The sequence below is a fragment of the Anolis sagrei genome, chromosome 3 (assembly GCF_037176765.1).
Source record: "Anolis sagrei isolate rAnoSag1 chromosome 3, rAnoSag1.mat, whole genome shotgun sequence".
Lineage (NCBI taxonomy): Eukaryota > Metazoa > Chordata > Lepidosauria > Squamata > Dactyloidae > Anolis > Anolis sagrei.
In genome coordinates, this window is record NC_090023.1 from 189,604,501 (window position 1) to 189,618,270 (window position 13,770).

At 42.1% G+C, this 13,770-nt stretch overlaps 1 protein-coding gene across 1 annotated transcript in view; it reads right to left on the reverse strand.

Moving 5' to 3' along the window:
• Window positions 1-13,770, reverse strand: part of LOC132771073 (gamma-aminobutyric acid receptor subunit pi-like) — a 94,605-nt gene extending 80,835 nt beyond the window's left edge. The window contains exon 1 of the mRNA XM_060768684.2: window positions 13,619-13,770. The gene's annotated coding sequence lies outside the window, so the exon portion shown is untranslated. The remainder of the gene's footprint in view (window positions 1-13,618) is intronic.

The window sequence follows — 13,770 nt, forward strand, 5'->3', positions numbered from 1 at the left end:
TTAGGCACTGCACCCAGTGTGCCAATCACCAATGGGACCACCTTTACTGGCTTGTTCCAGAGTCTTTACAGTTCGATCTTTAAATCCTCATATCGTGTCAGCTTTGCCAGTTGTTTCTCTGCAATCCTGTTGTCACCTGAGATTGCGACATCGACAATCCATACTTTGTTTTTCACACGATTGTGAGGTCAGGAGTATTATGCTCCAAATCTCTGCTTGTCTGAATCCGGAAGTCCCAGAGGAGTTTGGCGTGCTCATTCTCTGTAACTTTTTCCGGCTTGTGATCCCACCAGTTCTTTGTCGCAGGCAGATGGTGGTTGTTATTATTATTATTATTATTATTATTATTATTATTATTATCATCTGTACATCACCTTATAAAATACATTTCAAATCACTTCTCAAAGTAAATTTCAAACTCCTCTCCCATCACTCAGCTTAACTTGTGTTCTTATATTTTGAGCTCATTCGTTCAACCAATCTTTCACTTGCTTCTCCTTTATTTAATATATTTTAATAGCAACATATACATTATAGCATCAAATGGTCAACATCTGAGCGTAGTCAATTTTCAAACTCTGATTTGAACTGTTTCCAACCTATTTTTGTCCACTCTAAGTTGTTTCAGTTAGTTGTTTGTAGGTAAACCGTTGCATTGGGTTTAAAAAGTCTTAAAATGACCAGGATTTATTAATAAAATTTTACTGTCTCAATTGATAAGTAACTTTTTAAAATGCCATCTCTACCCAGTTATGCAATGAATCACAGAAATGTAAGCTGGGAGTCAGATGAATGCCTGGTTAATGTGTGTCATCAATGTATTTCTAGAACAGATGTTTGACAGCCTAAAGCAAAAGAGGGAGAACTGTTATTGAGATGCAACATTTGCCCAAGGCCAGCAAGTCTGTTTTCATGGGCGAGGAACAATTTGAACCAAAGCCTCCCAGGTCAAGGGCCAGCATCTGATCCATCCACTGCAAAAACTAACTGCAGTGGTTGAGTGTAATGTGATAATGACATTACAGCTTGTTAAGTGTTTTTGAAAATATATTACAGGTAGTGATTTTCACATCGGTCGCGCCAATCCCTGAGGAATATGAACATTTTATTGAAATAGTGAAAACCTGCTCACGGGCCTCTATACCGAGAGGCTGCAGAACCCACTACCTCCAGGGCATTACTCCTGAAACAGCTGCCTTGTTGGAAAACTATTACAGGCTCCACAACGAAGACCCATTCAGTGAGCAGACTCTTCAGGCAGCGCAGAGCATTGTGTCCTCCATCTCTGAAGCCAAGAAAGAACAGTGGATCAAGTTGATCACAGAGGTCGACATGGGCAGGAGCAGCCAGAAGGCGTGGAGGCTGCTGAGACGGCTGAGCAACGATCCCTCACAAACTAATACCCATGCCAACATAAAGGCAGATCAGATAGCACACCAACTCTTGAAGAATGGGAAACCCAACCTTGCCACCAAAGTAGGAAAGAAACCAATAGCCAGACAACCAGAGATTGAGAACAACAACCTCCATGAACCCTTTACATCTAATGAATTTGACATGGCTCTCAACAAATGTAAGAATGGCAAAGCAGCTGGCTTGGATGATCTACGGATGGAACAAATCAAGAACTTTGGTCCAAAAGCAAGGCGCTGGCTGCTGGAGCTGATGAACAACTGCACTGCATCCTGTCAGATCCCCAAAATCTGGAGGAAAGCAAGAGTCATCGCCATCTTGAAGCCAGGCAAAGACCGTAATGACCCAAAAAGCTACAGACCAATCTCCCTGTTGTGCCACCTCTACAAAGTTCTGGAGAGACTTATCTTGCATAGAATTATGGAAAATATAGACCCCTGTCTGATCCCACAGCAAGCTGGCTTCAGAAAAGGCAAAAGCTGCACATCGCAAGTGCTGAACCTGATCCAGCACATAGAAGATGGCTTTGAAAGGCAGCAGATCACAAGAGCTGTCTTCATAGACTTGTCAGCAGCCTATGATACTGTGAACCACCGCCTCCTCCTGAGAAAAATGTATAATATCACAAAGGACTACCACCTTACCCGCCTCATAGGAAACCTGCTACAAAACAGGAGCTTTTTTGTTGAGTTCCAGGGCCAGAGAAGCAGATGGCGGAAACAGAAGAACGGCCTGCCTCAGGGGAGCGTGCTTGCCCCATCCATGTTCAACATCTACACAAATGACCAGCCACTGCCAGAAGGGACAGAGAGTTTCATCTATGCTGATGATCGTGCCATTACTGCTCAAGCAGGGAGCTTTGAGATGGTAGAACAGAAGATCTCCGAAGCTCTAGGTGCTCTTACTGCCTATTACAGGGAAAACCAGCTGATCCCTAATCCATCTAAAACACAGACATGCGCCTTTCACCTTAAGAACAGACAAGCATCCCGAGCTCTGAGGATTACCTGGGAAGGAATCCCACTGGAGCATTGCAGCGCACCCAAATACCTGGGAGTCACTTTGGACCGTGCTCTGACCTACAAGAAGCACTGCCTGAACATCAAACAAAAAGTGGGCGCTAGAAACAACATCATACGAAAGCTGACTGGCACAACCTGGGGATCACAACCAGACACAGTGAAGACATCTGCCCTCGCGCTATGCTACTCTGCTGCTGAGTATGCATGCCCAGTGTGGAACACATCTCATCACACTAAAACAGTGGATGTGGCTCTTAATGAGACATGCCGCATTATCACGGGGTGTCTGCGCCCCACACCACTGGAGAAATTACACTGCTTAGCCGGTATTGCACCACCTGACATCCGCCGGGAAGTAGCAGCCAATAGTGAAAGGACCAAGGCAGAGACATCTCCAGCTCATCCCCTGTTTGGTTATCAGCCAGCACGTCAACGACTTAAATCAAGACATAGTTTTCTTAGATCTACAGAGGCACTCGCTGGAACACCCCAGCAAGCGAGAGTCCAAAGATGGCAGGCCCAAACCCAGCACCTCAATTCATGGGTGATACCAGATGAGAGACTCCCCCCTGGGCACTCAGAAGACTGGGCGACTTGGAAGGCGCTGAACAGATTGCGCTCTGGCACCACGAGATGCAGAGCCAATCTTAAGAAATGGGGCTACAGGGTGGAATCCTCGGCATGCGAGTGCGGAGAAGAACAAACCACTGACCACCTGCTGCAATGCACCCTGAGCCCTGCCACATGCACGATGGAGGACCTTCTTGCGGCAACCCCAGAGGCACTCCAAGTGGCCAGACACTGGTCAAAGGACATTTAACCAAATACCAAATTTACAAAATCTGTGTGTTTTTTTTCTTTTCTTTTTTTTCTTTTTAATCTCTGTGTTTGTTTTGCTCTGTTAGAATTGTAATACAATGGTTGCTGATGACACGATAAATAAATAAATAAATAGTGATTTTAAAAATCTATAAAGTCCAAAGAACAAGGGTTGTGCATAATATTAGCACTGAAAGCTCAAAATTCCTTGTAGTCTTAATAACACTATGTAACAAATTTTGAAATGTTTTCTGTTCCTGGTTTGAAAGTGTTATTTTCTTTTTAATTGTGCAGTACTTACTTTGAAAGTTGTTGTTCTACTCCATAATATTTTTTTTGCTGTAATGAACTATGTTGAATTGATTGAGATTATAGGAGCTATTCAGAGGGCGACTAAAATGATCAAGGGTCTGGAGAACAAGCCCTATGAGGAACGGCTTAAAGAGCTGGGCATGTTTAGCCTGAAGCAGAGAAGGCTGAGAGGAGACATGATAGCCATGCATTAATATGTGAGTGGAAGTTATAAGGAGGTGGGAGCAAGCTTGTTTTTTGCTGCCCTGGCGAATGGGACGCGCAACAATGGCTTCAAACTACAAGAAAGGAGATTCCATCTGAACATTAGGAAGAACTTCCTGGCTGTGAGAGCTGTTAAGCAGTGGAACTCTCTGTCCTGGAGTGTAGTGGAGGCTCCTTTTTTGGAGGCTTTTAAACAGAGGCTGGATGGCCATCTGTCGGGGGTGCTTTGAATTCAATTTTCCTGCTTCTTGCAGGGGGGTGGACTGGATGTCCCATGCAGTCTCTTCCAACTCTATGATTCTATTCACTGAAAAACTATAGCAAAATGTAATAATAAACTTTAATAAACATTTTCTATGTTTTTAATGATAGAACCAATTAGGAAATGACATTTATAACACAGGAACAAACAAAAATTGTTTTACGGCCCTTCCACATAGCCATATAATCCAGAATATCAAGGCAGATAATCCACAATATTTGCTTTGAACTGGATTATCCGAGTCCACATTGCCATACAACCCAGTTCAATGTGGATTTTATACAGCTGTGTGGAAGGACCCTTACATAGTGTAACAAGGAACTACTTATTTCTTGCCTCTTCATAGAGCCATAGAATTGGAAGAGACCACATATGCCATTCAGTTCAACCCCTGCCATGCAGGAAAAGCGCAACCAAAGCACCCCAACAGATGGCCATCCAGCTTCTGTTTAAAAGCCACCAAAGAAGAAGCTTTCACTATACTTTGAGGCAGTGAGTTCCACTATTGAACAGCTCTTGTAGTCAGAAAGTTCTTCCTAGTATTCAAGTGGAATATCCTTTCTGTAATTTGAATCTGTGGAGCCAGACTTTCCCAGATGAATGATAATAGGCACTGCCAGATAACCGCTGGTAATTTTTCACCTTTGAATACTTTGTTGGCCCCCTGGCAACTGCAATATGACCTTGAAAATAGATGTCTTAGGGGCTGTATAATTTTATTTTTAAAAATAACCTCAGTGGCCTGAGGTTAGGGAAACTTGTTAATGGTGCCTGTTGTAAGTATTGTTTTATATGATTTGGAGGGCAGCTGTGACCAGCAGTGTTGCAGAATTTGAAGAGGCATGAATGGAAGGCGAAAGAGAGAAATGTGCCAAGAGGAAGGCATGTCAAGCCAACCCCGACCGGGACTGCCTTCCACCTGGAAACCAATGCCCTCACCGCAGGAGAAAATGCAGCTCAAGAATAGGGCTCCACAGTTACCTATGGACCCACTGTCAGTACACCAATCTTGGAAGACAATCCTACTCAGACAACGAGGGATTGCCTAAGTAAGCTCCCAAGTTTTGGCTACTTTCAAACATTGTGGAAAACTTCTGTCTTTACTGCTGCGGCAACTCAAGCTTTCTTTTTCTGTGTATGAAATCTATGAAACTGCACAAAGCCTGGATTTAGGATGCTAAACAAAGAGGAACCCCTTAGGCACATGAGATAAATGATAAACAGCAGCAACCAAGAGACTGGATAGTGCATATTCCAGAAATCTGGAGTTATCTTACAGACACTGAAATTCAACAACATAAGAAGCATGGATTTGGTGAAAAGGGCAAGTTTTTCTCTTAATGTCACAGAGCTAAGCTCAAAAAGCAATGCCTGCTGGAGCAGCAAAATGCCAATGGACAAGACTTGAGTAGGATTAGAGGGTGATTAAATGAACTCAAGATTTAACACCATATGTGTGTGTGCGGAAAAACAAAGGAACAATCACTGGCAACCATTCAAACAATAGTAATATATGAGATTTCCAACAGCAATAGGTGTCAAATGGCTTCTAGCTAGGGAAAAACGACTTCTTTAAAGTAGACAGCAAGAAAGCCAACCAGGAGAAATTGAAGTCCAGGTACCACTACAGAAAAGACACTACTTCCCCTCATCTGAGTGCCCCTTATTTTGTATGAAGAGGGGCATTTGGAGTACAGCCTGTATTGCAATGGACAGGCAGATTAACATGGGAACAATATAGAAAAGGTTCCAAAACAATATAAGATATCCAGTGGTGAACTGAAGAGTAGTAGTGGGTTGTTGTAGGTTTTTTCGGGCTACATGGCCATGGTCTAGAGGCATTCTCTCCTGACGTTTCATCTGCATCTACGGCAAGCATCCTCAGAGGTAGTGAGGTTCTTGGCAGGGGTTGGACTGGATGGCCCACAGGGTCTCCTTCAACTCTATGATTCTATCATTCTATGAGGGATGATTGACTACACTGCATTTTAAAATCTAAACCAGCTGGGCTGCACTAATTACTAATACACATTTTCAACTAGTACACTTCATATATCTAGGAGGTCACCTCACTACCTCTGAGGATGCTTGCCATAAATGCAGGCAAAACGTCAGGAAAGAATGCCTCTAGACCATGGCCACATCGCCCGAAAAAAACCTACAACCACCCAGTGATTCCGGCTATGAAAGCCTTCGACAATACATTGAAAAGTAGTACTTTCTATTGTGTGTAGAATAAGATAAGAAAGATTGATATATAGCCAAAGGAATGGGGTGTGGGAGGAACAATGGTTTCAAACTACAAGAAAGCAGATTCCACCTGAACATTAGGAAGAACTTCCTGACAGTGAGAGCTGTTCAGCAGTGGAACTCTCTGCCCTGCACTGTAGTGGCGTCTCCTTCTTTGGAGGCTTTTCAATAGGCTGGATGGCCATCTACCAGGAGTGCTTTGAATGCGGTTTTCCTGCTTCTTGACAGGGGGTTGGACTGGATGGCCCACAGGGTCTCCTTCAACTTTATGATTCTATCATTCTATGAGGGATGATTGACTATACTGCATTTTAAAATGTAAACCAGCTGAGCTGCACTAATTACTAATACACATTTTCAACTAGTACACTTCATACATCTAGTAATAAGAAGGAAGAACTGGAAAACTGCCTGTTGCTCTACACACCTGATTGACATGAACACCCTTGCACTGCAGCCATGAAAACTGCTCTAGTAAAGAGGAAGGTGAGTGAAAGTACAGTCATGTAAATAAAAAATATCACCAGTGTAAGAATTGGAAGATCTTCCCTTAAAGTACAAGCAGTCCTCGAGTTACAAACATCCAACTTCTAGTTAAGGACTAGGTGAGACAACAGAGTGAGACAAAAATCTACCTCTTGGAGGGTAAATTCATAGAATAATAGAATAATAGAGTTGAAAGAGACCACATAGGCCATCTAGTCCAACCCCTTACAGGAAATGCACAATCCAAGTACTCCCGAAAGAGTTAATATGGGGGAAAGCTGTCACCACTGAAGCTTTAGCACCAATCCTTGTTTCCATAATTTTTCAAAATCCAATTCCCACAGGGACAGATGTGAGGTGAAATCTTCTGAACAGGGACACAGAAAGAAAACAAACCCAAAGGGGTGTTAACCCTTCTCTATGCTATCTAAAATTATCTTTCTATCTACCTATCTATCTATCTATCTGGCTGGAGTTACACTTCTAAAAGTACCTGCTCCAACTTACATACAAATTCAACTTAAGAACGCACTTGCCAAACCTATCTTGTTTGTAACTCAGGACTGCTTTTATATTGCTTCTGCCCATGACAAACTTACCAGGTGCTTTTTTTTTTAAGTCAAAATCAATTCATATTTTAAATTTCCAAAACTGGTTAATCCTTACTGGTGGCACGATGGGGCTCTGGTAGTTTAATGGATTAAACCCTTGTGCTGCTGAACTGCAGGTTGGCATTTCAAATCCACAGGATGGGGTTAGCTCCTGCTGTTAGTCCTAGCTCCTGCCAACCTAGCAGTTCAAAAACATGCAAATGTGAGTAGATAAATAGGTACTGCTTTGGCGGGAAAAGGCAAAAAAGACACTCCAAGCAGTCATTCCAACCACACGACCAGGATATGTCTATGGACACAGGCTCCTCGGCTTGGAAATGGAGAAAAAACACTTCCCGCAGAGACAGAGATGAGCACCACCTCCAAGTCAGAAATGAAAGAAGTCTTTGCTTTTGTCTGTATAGTTGTGTCTCATTGTATATCATTTGTAACAAGACATTGAATGGGTTTCCGGCCTGAATGTTTCCGATACTGAATGTTTACCTGTCTCTCTGTATATACTGTAATTTGCTCTGAGTCCCTTCAGGGAGAAGGGCAGAATATAAATAAAGTGGTACTGTTGTTGTTGTTGTTGTTATTATTATTATTATTATTATTACTACTACTACTACTACTACTACTACTACCTCTCAGTCCTCCTGTGAAACTGGCATCCTTCCCTCCCACTTAAATCAAATTCATTTACATTTGTATTGCCTCCAATTATCCATTTTAAGACCCTGGCTGCATAAATGTCATAATATCAAGTCAGAGTTTTGTCACACCCGAGCACTATTTCTATCACTTTGAGATCTAGAGTTTTCTAAAGTTTGTACTCACAATCATAGAGTTGAAAGAAACATCAAGGGGCATCCTGTCCAACCGCTTTCTGCCATGCAGGAAAAGCACAATCAAATCACCCTCAACAGATGGCCATCTAGCCTCTGCTTAAAAGTCTCAAGAGAAGGAGACTCTACTGTATTCTGATGCAGCATATTCCACCCCCCAAAAGCTCTTACCATCAGAAAGTTTTTCCTAATGTTTAGGTGGAACTTTCCCCCCCTGCAGTTTGACTCCATTGCTCTGTGTCCTTGTCTCAAGAGAAGCAGAAAAAAATGAGTCCCTTGTTCAATGTGGCATCCTTTCAAATATTTAAACATGGCTATCATGGCCTCTCTCAGTTCTCTTTTCTCCAAGCTAAGCATACCTAAATCAGAATAACACAATAACCTCTCTGGAAACATATCATCAAATCATCTAGAGCTGTTTCACACAACGCAGAACTGTTAACTCTGCTTTTCACCTCTTTTAAGCCTCTCTGAGCCCAAATCCATTTAGGCAAATCCATGGATTCGATAATTTGGACATCTTCCATTGAGCTGCCATCCCTGTTATGATTGACTTTTCTAAAAAGTCATCATACAGTGATACCTTAAACTGGGACTACCAATCAGGCTTTTCTCCACTATTTTTCAAAAGAAATACAACAGCTACATAATGTTCCCTGTTGCTCATTATATTCCAGCTTGAACTTGAATTTCTTATAGCTTAATGCTATGGAATCATTAGATTTGTAGTTTGTGGGGCACTGGCCTGCTTTGGCAGAGAAGGTTAAAGACCTTACAAAACTACAACTCCCTATAGCATTGACCCGCAGCATGCTGCCTACAGTGTAGACCAGGTATGGGCAAACCCAGGCCCGAGGGGTGGGGGGGGGGGTGGTTCTTTTCTCAGGCCCTCCTCTCTCTCACTATTCTATCCCTTCACTCTTGCCTTCCTTCCATCCTTTCCTTCCACCCTTTCGTCCTTTCCTCCCTTTTGTCTTTTCTTCCTTATTTCCTTCCTCCATCTATCCCTCCCTTCCCTCCCTCTTTCTCCGTCCATCCTTCCCTTCCACCCTTTCATCCTTCCTTCCCTCTTTTCTCCTTCTCTCTCCTTCCTTCCTTCCTTCCTTCCTTCCTTCCTTCCTTCCCTTTTGTCTTTCCTTCCTTCTCTTTCCTTTATCCTTCCCTTCCTTCATTCATCATTCCTTCCTTCCAACCTTCCTTCCTTCCTTTTCTTCTGTCTTCCCTTCCTCCTTCCCTTCCCTCCCTCTTTCTCCTTCCATCCTTCCCTTCCACCCATTCATCCTTCCTTCCCTCTTTCCTTCTTCTCCCTTCTTCCTTCCTTCCCTTTTGTCTTTCCTTCCTTTTCTTTCCTTTATCCTTCCCTTCCTTCCTTCATCATTCCTTCCTTCCAAGCTTCCTTCCTTCCTTTCCTTCTGTCTTCCCTTCCCTCTTTCCTTCCTTCTTCCCTTGCTCCTTCTTTCTCCTTCCATCCTTCCCTTCCTCCCTTCCTTCTCTCTTTCCTTCCTCCTTCCCTTACTTCCATCACCAGGCAGATGATGGAAGGAAGGGAAGGAGGAAGGAAAGAGAGAGCGGTCCCCAAGTTAAAAAGTTTGCCCATGCCTGGTGTAGATGCACCCTTATATGCATGTTTACTTGGAAGTCCATTAAACCTCAGCTCAATTTAATGGGATTTACAAACAACAACAATAACAATGCCTATAATAATAATAATTATTATTATTATTATTATTATTATTATTATTATTTATTGCACACCTCTCCTTTTAACTCGAGGCAGGGCACAACATATAAATACTGTACATCTATAATATTATACACAAGTAATCCCCAAGTTACAAACATCTGACTTGCAAATGACTCATAGTTAAGAACGGGGGTGTGGCAACAGGAAGTGAAAGGAATCCAACCCTCAGAAGGGGAAATCACTCTTGGAAGAGACATCATGGCGAAAAGGTCTCTCCACTCAAGCTTTCTCACCAATCCTTGTTTCCATAACATTTTTCAAAATCGAAATATTACAGGGACAGAAAGTGAGAGGCAATCTTCCAATGAGGGGCACAGACAACAAAGCAAACTCCCTCATATATAGAGAGGGAGAGAAAGAGAGAGCACATACATACATATGTAGGCTGAAGTTGCACTTAAAAATGTACCACCTATTTATCTAGACTTATACCTTAAAAATGTACCATATATAGGTGTGTGACTCTTGCAGCATCACTTGGGAGCCCCTCAACATATACAATACATTATAATATATAGAAATAATAACAATGTCATGTAATAATACTAATATATATTATATAATTTTAATAATGTTGTCATCTAATATATTGTACATTATATATACTACAACTTATGATATGGTACAATAAATTATATTAATAATATTATATAATTAATATATCATACTAATAGTATAATATACTGGTAGTGTACTATATATATTGTGGTATAATAACATAGTACAACATACTATTATATAATAATAGTATAAGTGTATGTTATATATTACATGCATTATTACTAATAATATTGGAGCCTAATGATATAGTACAATCTAGGAATATATAATACTAATATTGTCCTATGCAAATAATATAATATGTTGTACAGACATATAACAATGGTAATAATATTATAATGTAGTACAATATAATACAATATAATAATGATAATATTGTAATATAGTAATACTAATAGATTAAATATAATTACTGCTAATCATATATAATAATATAGAATATATAATGATATAGTGTTTTATTATTGCATATTTGTATATTTGAAGTTGTAATGTCTTTGATTGTGGGTCACTTTGAGAGATGAAGCAGGATATAAATAAATGAATGAATAAATAAACAAATAAATGGCTGGAGTTACATTTAAAATGTACCCCTCCCCACACACACGTATATATATTATGGCTGGAGTTACACTTTTAAAATATACTATATCTATGGAGCCCCCAGTGGTGCAGTGGGTTAAACTGCTGAGCTGCTAAACTTGTTGACTGAAAGGTTGCAGGTTCAAATCCGGGGAGCGGGTGAGCTCCCGCTGTCAGCCCCAGCTTCTGCCAACCTAGCAGTTCAAAAAAATGCAAATGTGAGTTGATCAATAGGTACCATTCCGGTGGGAAGGTAATGGCACTCAATGCAGTCATGCCGGCCACATGACCTTGGAGGTGTCTATGGACAACACCGGCTCTTCGGCTTAGAAATGGAGATGAGCACCAACCTCCAGAGTTGGACACAACTGGACTTCATGTCAGGGGAAAACCTTTACCTTTTCATATAGTAATACTAATAAATTAAATATAATTACTGCTGGTAATCTATAATAATATAGACTATATAATGATATACTGTTTTATTATTGCATATGAGTATATTTGAAGTTGTAATGTCTTTGTTTGTGAGCCGCTTTGAGAGATGAAGCAGGATATAAATAAATGAATAAATAAAAATAAATAAATGGCTGGAGTTACACTTAAAATGTACCACACACACATACACACACACATAATGGCTGGAGTTACACTTTCAAAATATACTCTATCTATCTATCTATCTATCTATCTATCGAGTTACACTTAAAAAATATATATCTGTTCCAACCAAGGGCGGCTCAACCCATTACGCAAAGTAAGCATTTGCAGTATAGTTGATTTTGCCCAGGGGCGCTCTTGGGGGAAAATAGACCTTGACATATGCGAGATGTAGTTACTGGGATGTATAGTTCACCTACAATCAAAGAGCATTCTGAACTCCACCAATGATGGAATTGAACCAAATATAGAACACAGAACCCCCACGACGAACAGAAAATATATAACAGTGATTGGTTGGGGGGGGGGGCACCAAAATACTGTTTGCTTATTAGGTTCTTGTGGGTTTTTTCGGGCTATAGGGCCATGTCCTAGAGGCATTTCTCCTGACATTTCGCCTGCATCTATGGAAAGCATCCTCAGAGGTAGTGAAGTCTGTTGAAAATAGGACAATGGGTTTATATATCTGTGGAATGGCTGGGGTGGGGCAAAGAGCTCTTCTCTGCTAGAGCTAGGTGTGAATGTTTCAACTGACCACCTTCATTAGCATTTGAAGGCCTGCCTGAGCTTGGGAAAATCTCCTGTTGGGAGGTATTAAGATGTGCCTGGTTGTTTGCTTATTGTTGAAAATTACCTAGGGCCGCCTCTGGTTCCAACTTACAAACATATTCAACTTAAGAACATTGAGTCCCCGGTGGTGCAGTGGGTTAAACCCCTGTGCCGGCAGGACTGAAGACCAACAGGTCACAGGTTCGAATCCAGGGAAAGTGCGGATGAGTTCCCTCTGTCAGCTCCAGCTCCTCATGTGGGGACATGAGAGAAGCCTTCCACAAGGATGATAAAACATCGAAGCATCTGGGTGTTCCCTGGGCTACGTCCTTGCAGACGGCCAATTCTCTCACACCAAAAGCGACTTGCAGTTTCTCAAGTCACTCCTGACATGGCCAAACCAAAAAAACAATCCGGATTGGCCAAAGGGAATCAACCCAACGGAATCCGTACACAAGCCTAGTCAGCATGCATATACATCCCATTCATTTACTAGGTCCCTTGACTCTGTATGGTTGCCATTTCCCCCCCCCCCCCCATATTTTCATTACCAAACTATAATGCATGCTTTCCCAAACAGGGATGCCCATCACTTTGGGTACTAAAACTCCCATAATTATTAGCTATTTGGACATGCTGGCTGAAGTCAAACTGTGGTCCGTGGGTAAGAGGTAGATACCTCTGTTCACAAAGCCCCCGGTGGCGCAGTGGATTAAACCCCTGTCCCGGCAGGACTGAAGACCAACAGGTCACAGGTTCGAATCCAGGTAGAGTGCAGATGAGCTCCCTCTGTCAGCTCCAGCTCCTCATGCAGGGACATGAGAGAAGCCTCCCACAAGGATGATAAAACATCAAAGCATCTGGGCGTTCCCTGGGCTACGTCCTTGCAGACGGCCAATTCTCTCACACCAGAAGCGACTTGCAGTTTCTCAAGTCACTCCTGACACGACCAAAAAACCCAAAAAAACTTAAGAACAAACCTCCAGACCCTCTTTTGTTCCTAACTTGGGGACAACTTGCATTAAAACATAGTCAAGATACAACAATCTAGTAGTCAGCTGCTTTTGAGTCAATTTACTTTCAAAGAGCAGCTTCCATAGCTTTTGGGGTCAAGCTGCATTCATCCCATAGTGTATTATGGCTATGATAATGATGGTGATGATGTTTATTTATCCCCTGCTTTTTCTCCCCAAGCCAAACTTCAGATATTTTCCCCTCTTATTTCCCTTCCGGATCCAAATCAAGTCGCAGGGCGTTCCACCGGTCGACCCAGGTGGAGCTGATGCAAAGGAGGTAGAGAGAGCGACAGAACTCACCTATGGAAGAAGGCTCTCCCGGGTCATATTGGCCGTGGATGTCCAAGGGAAGGGAAGGGACGAAGCGGAGCGCCTGCGATGCCTTGCTTTGGAGCAGCGACGCATCTGAGAGCGAGAGCAGGGAGTCAAAGCCAGGAGGCAAAGGGAGGCGG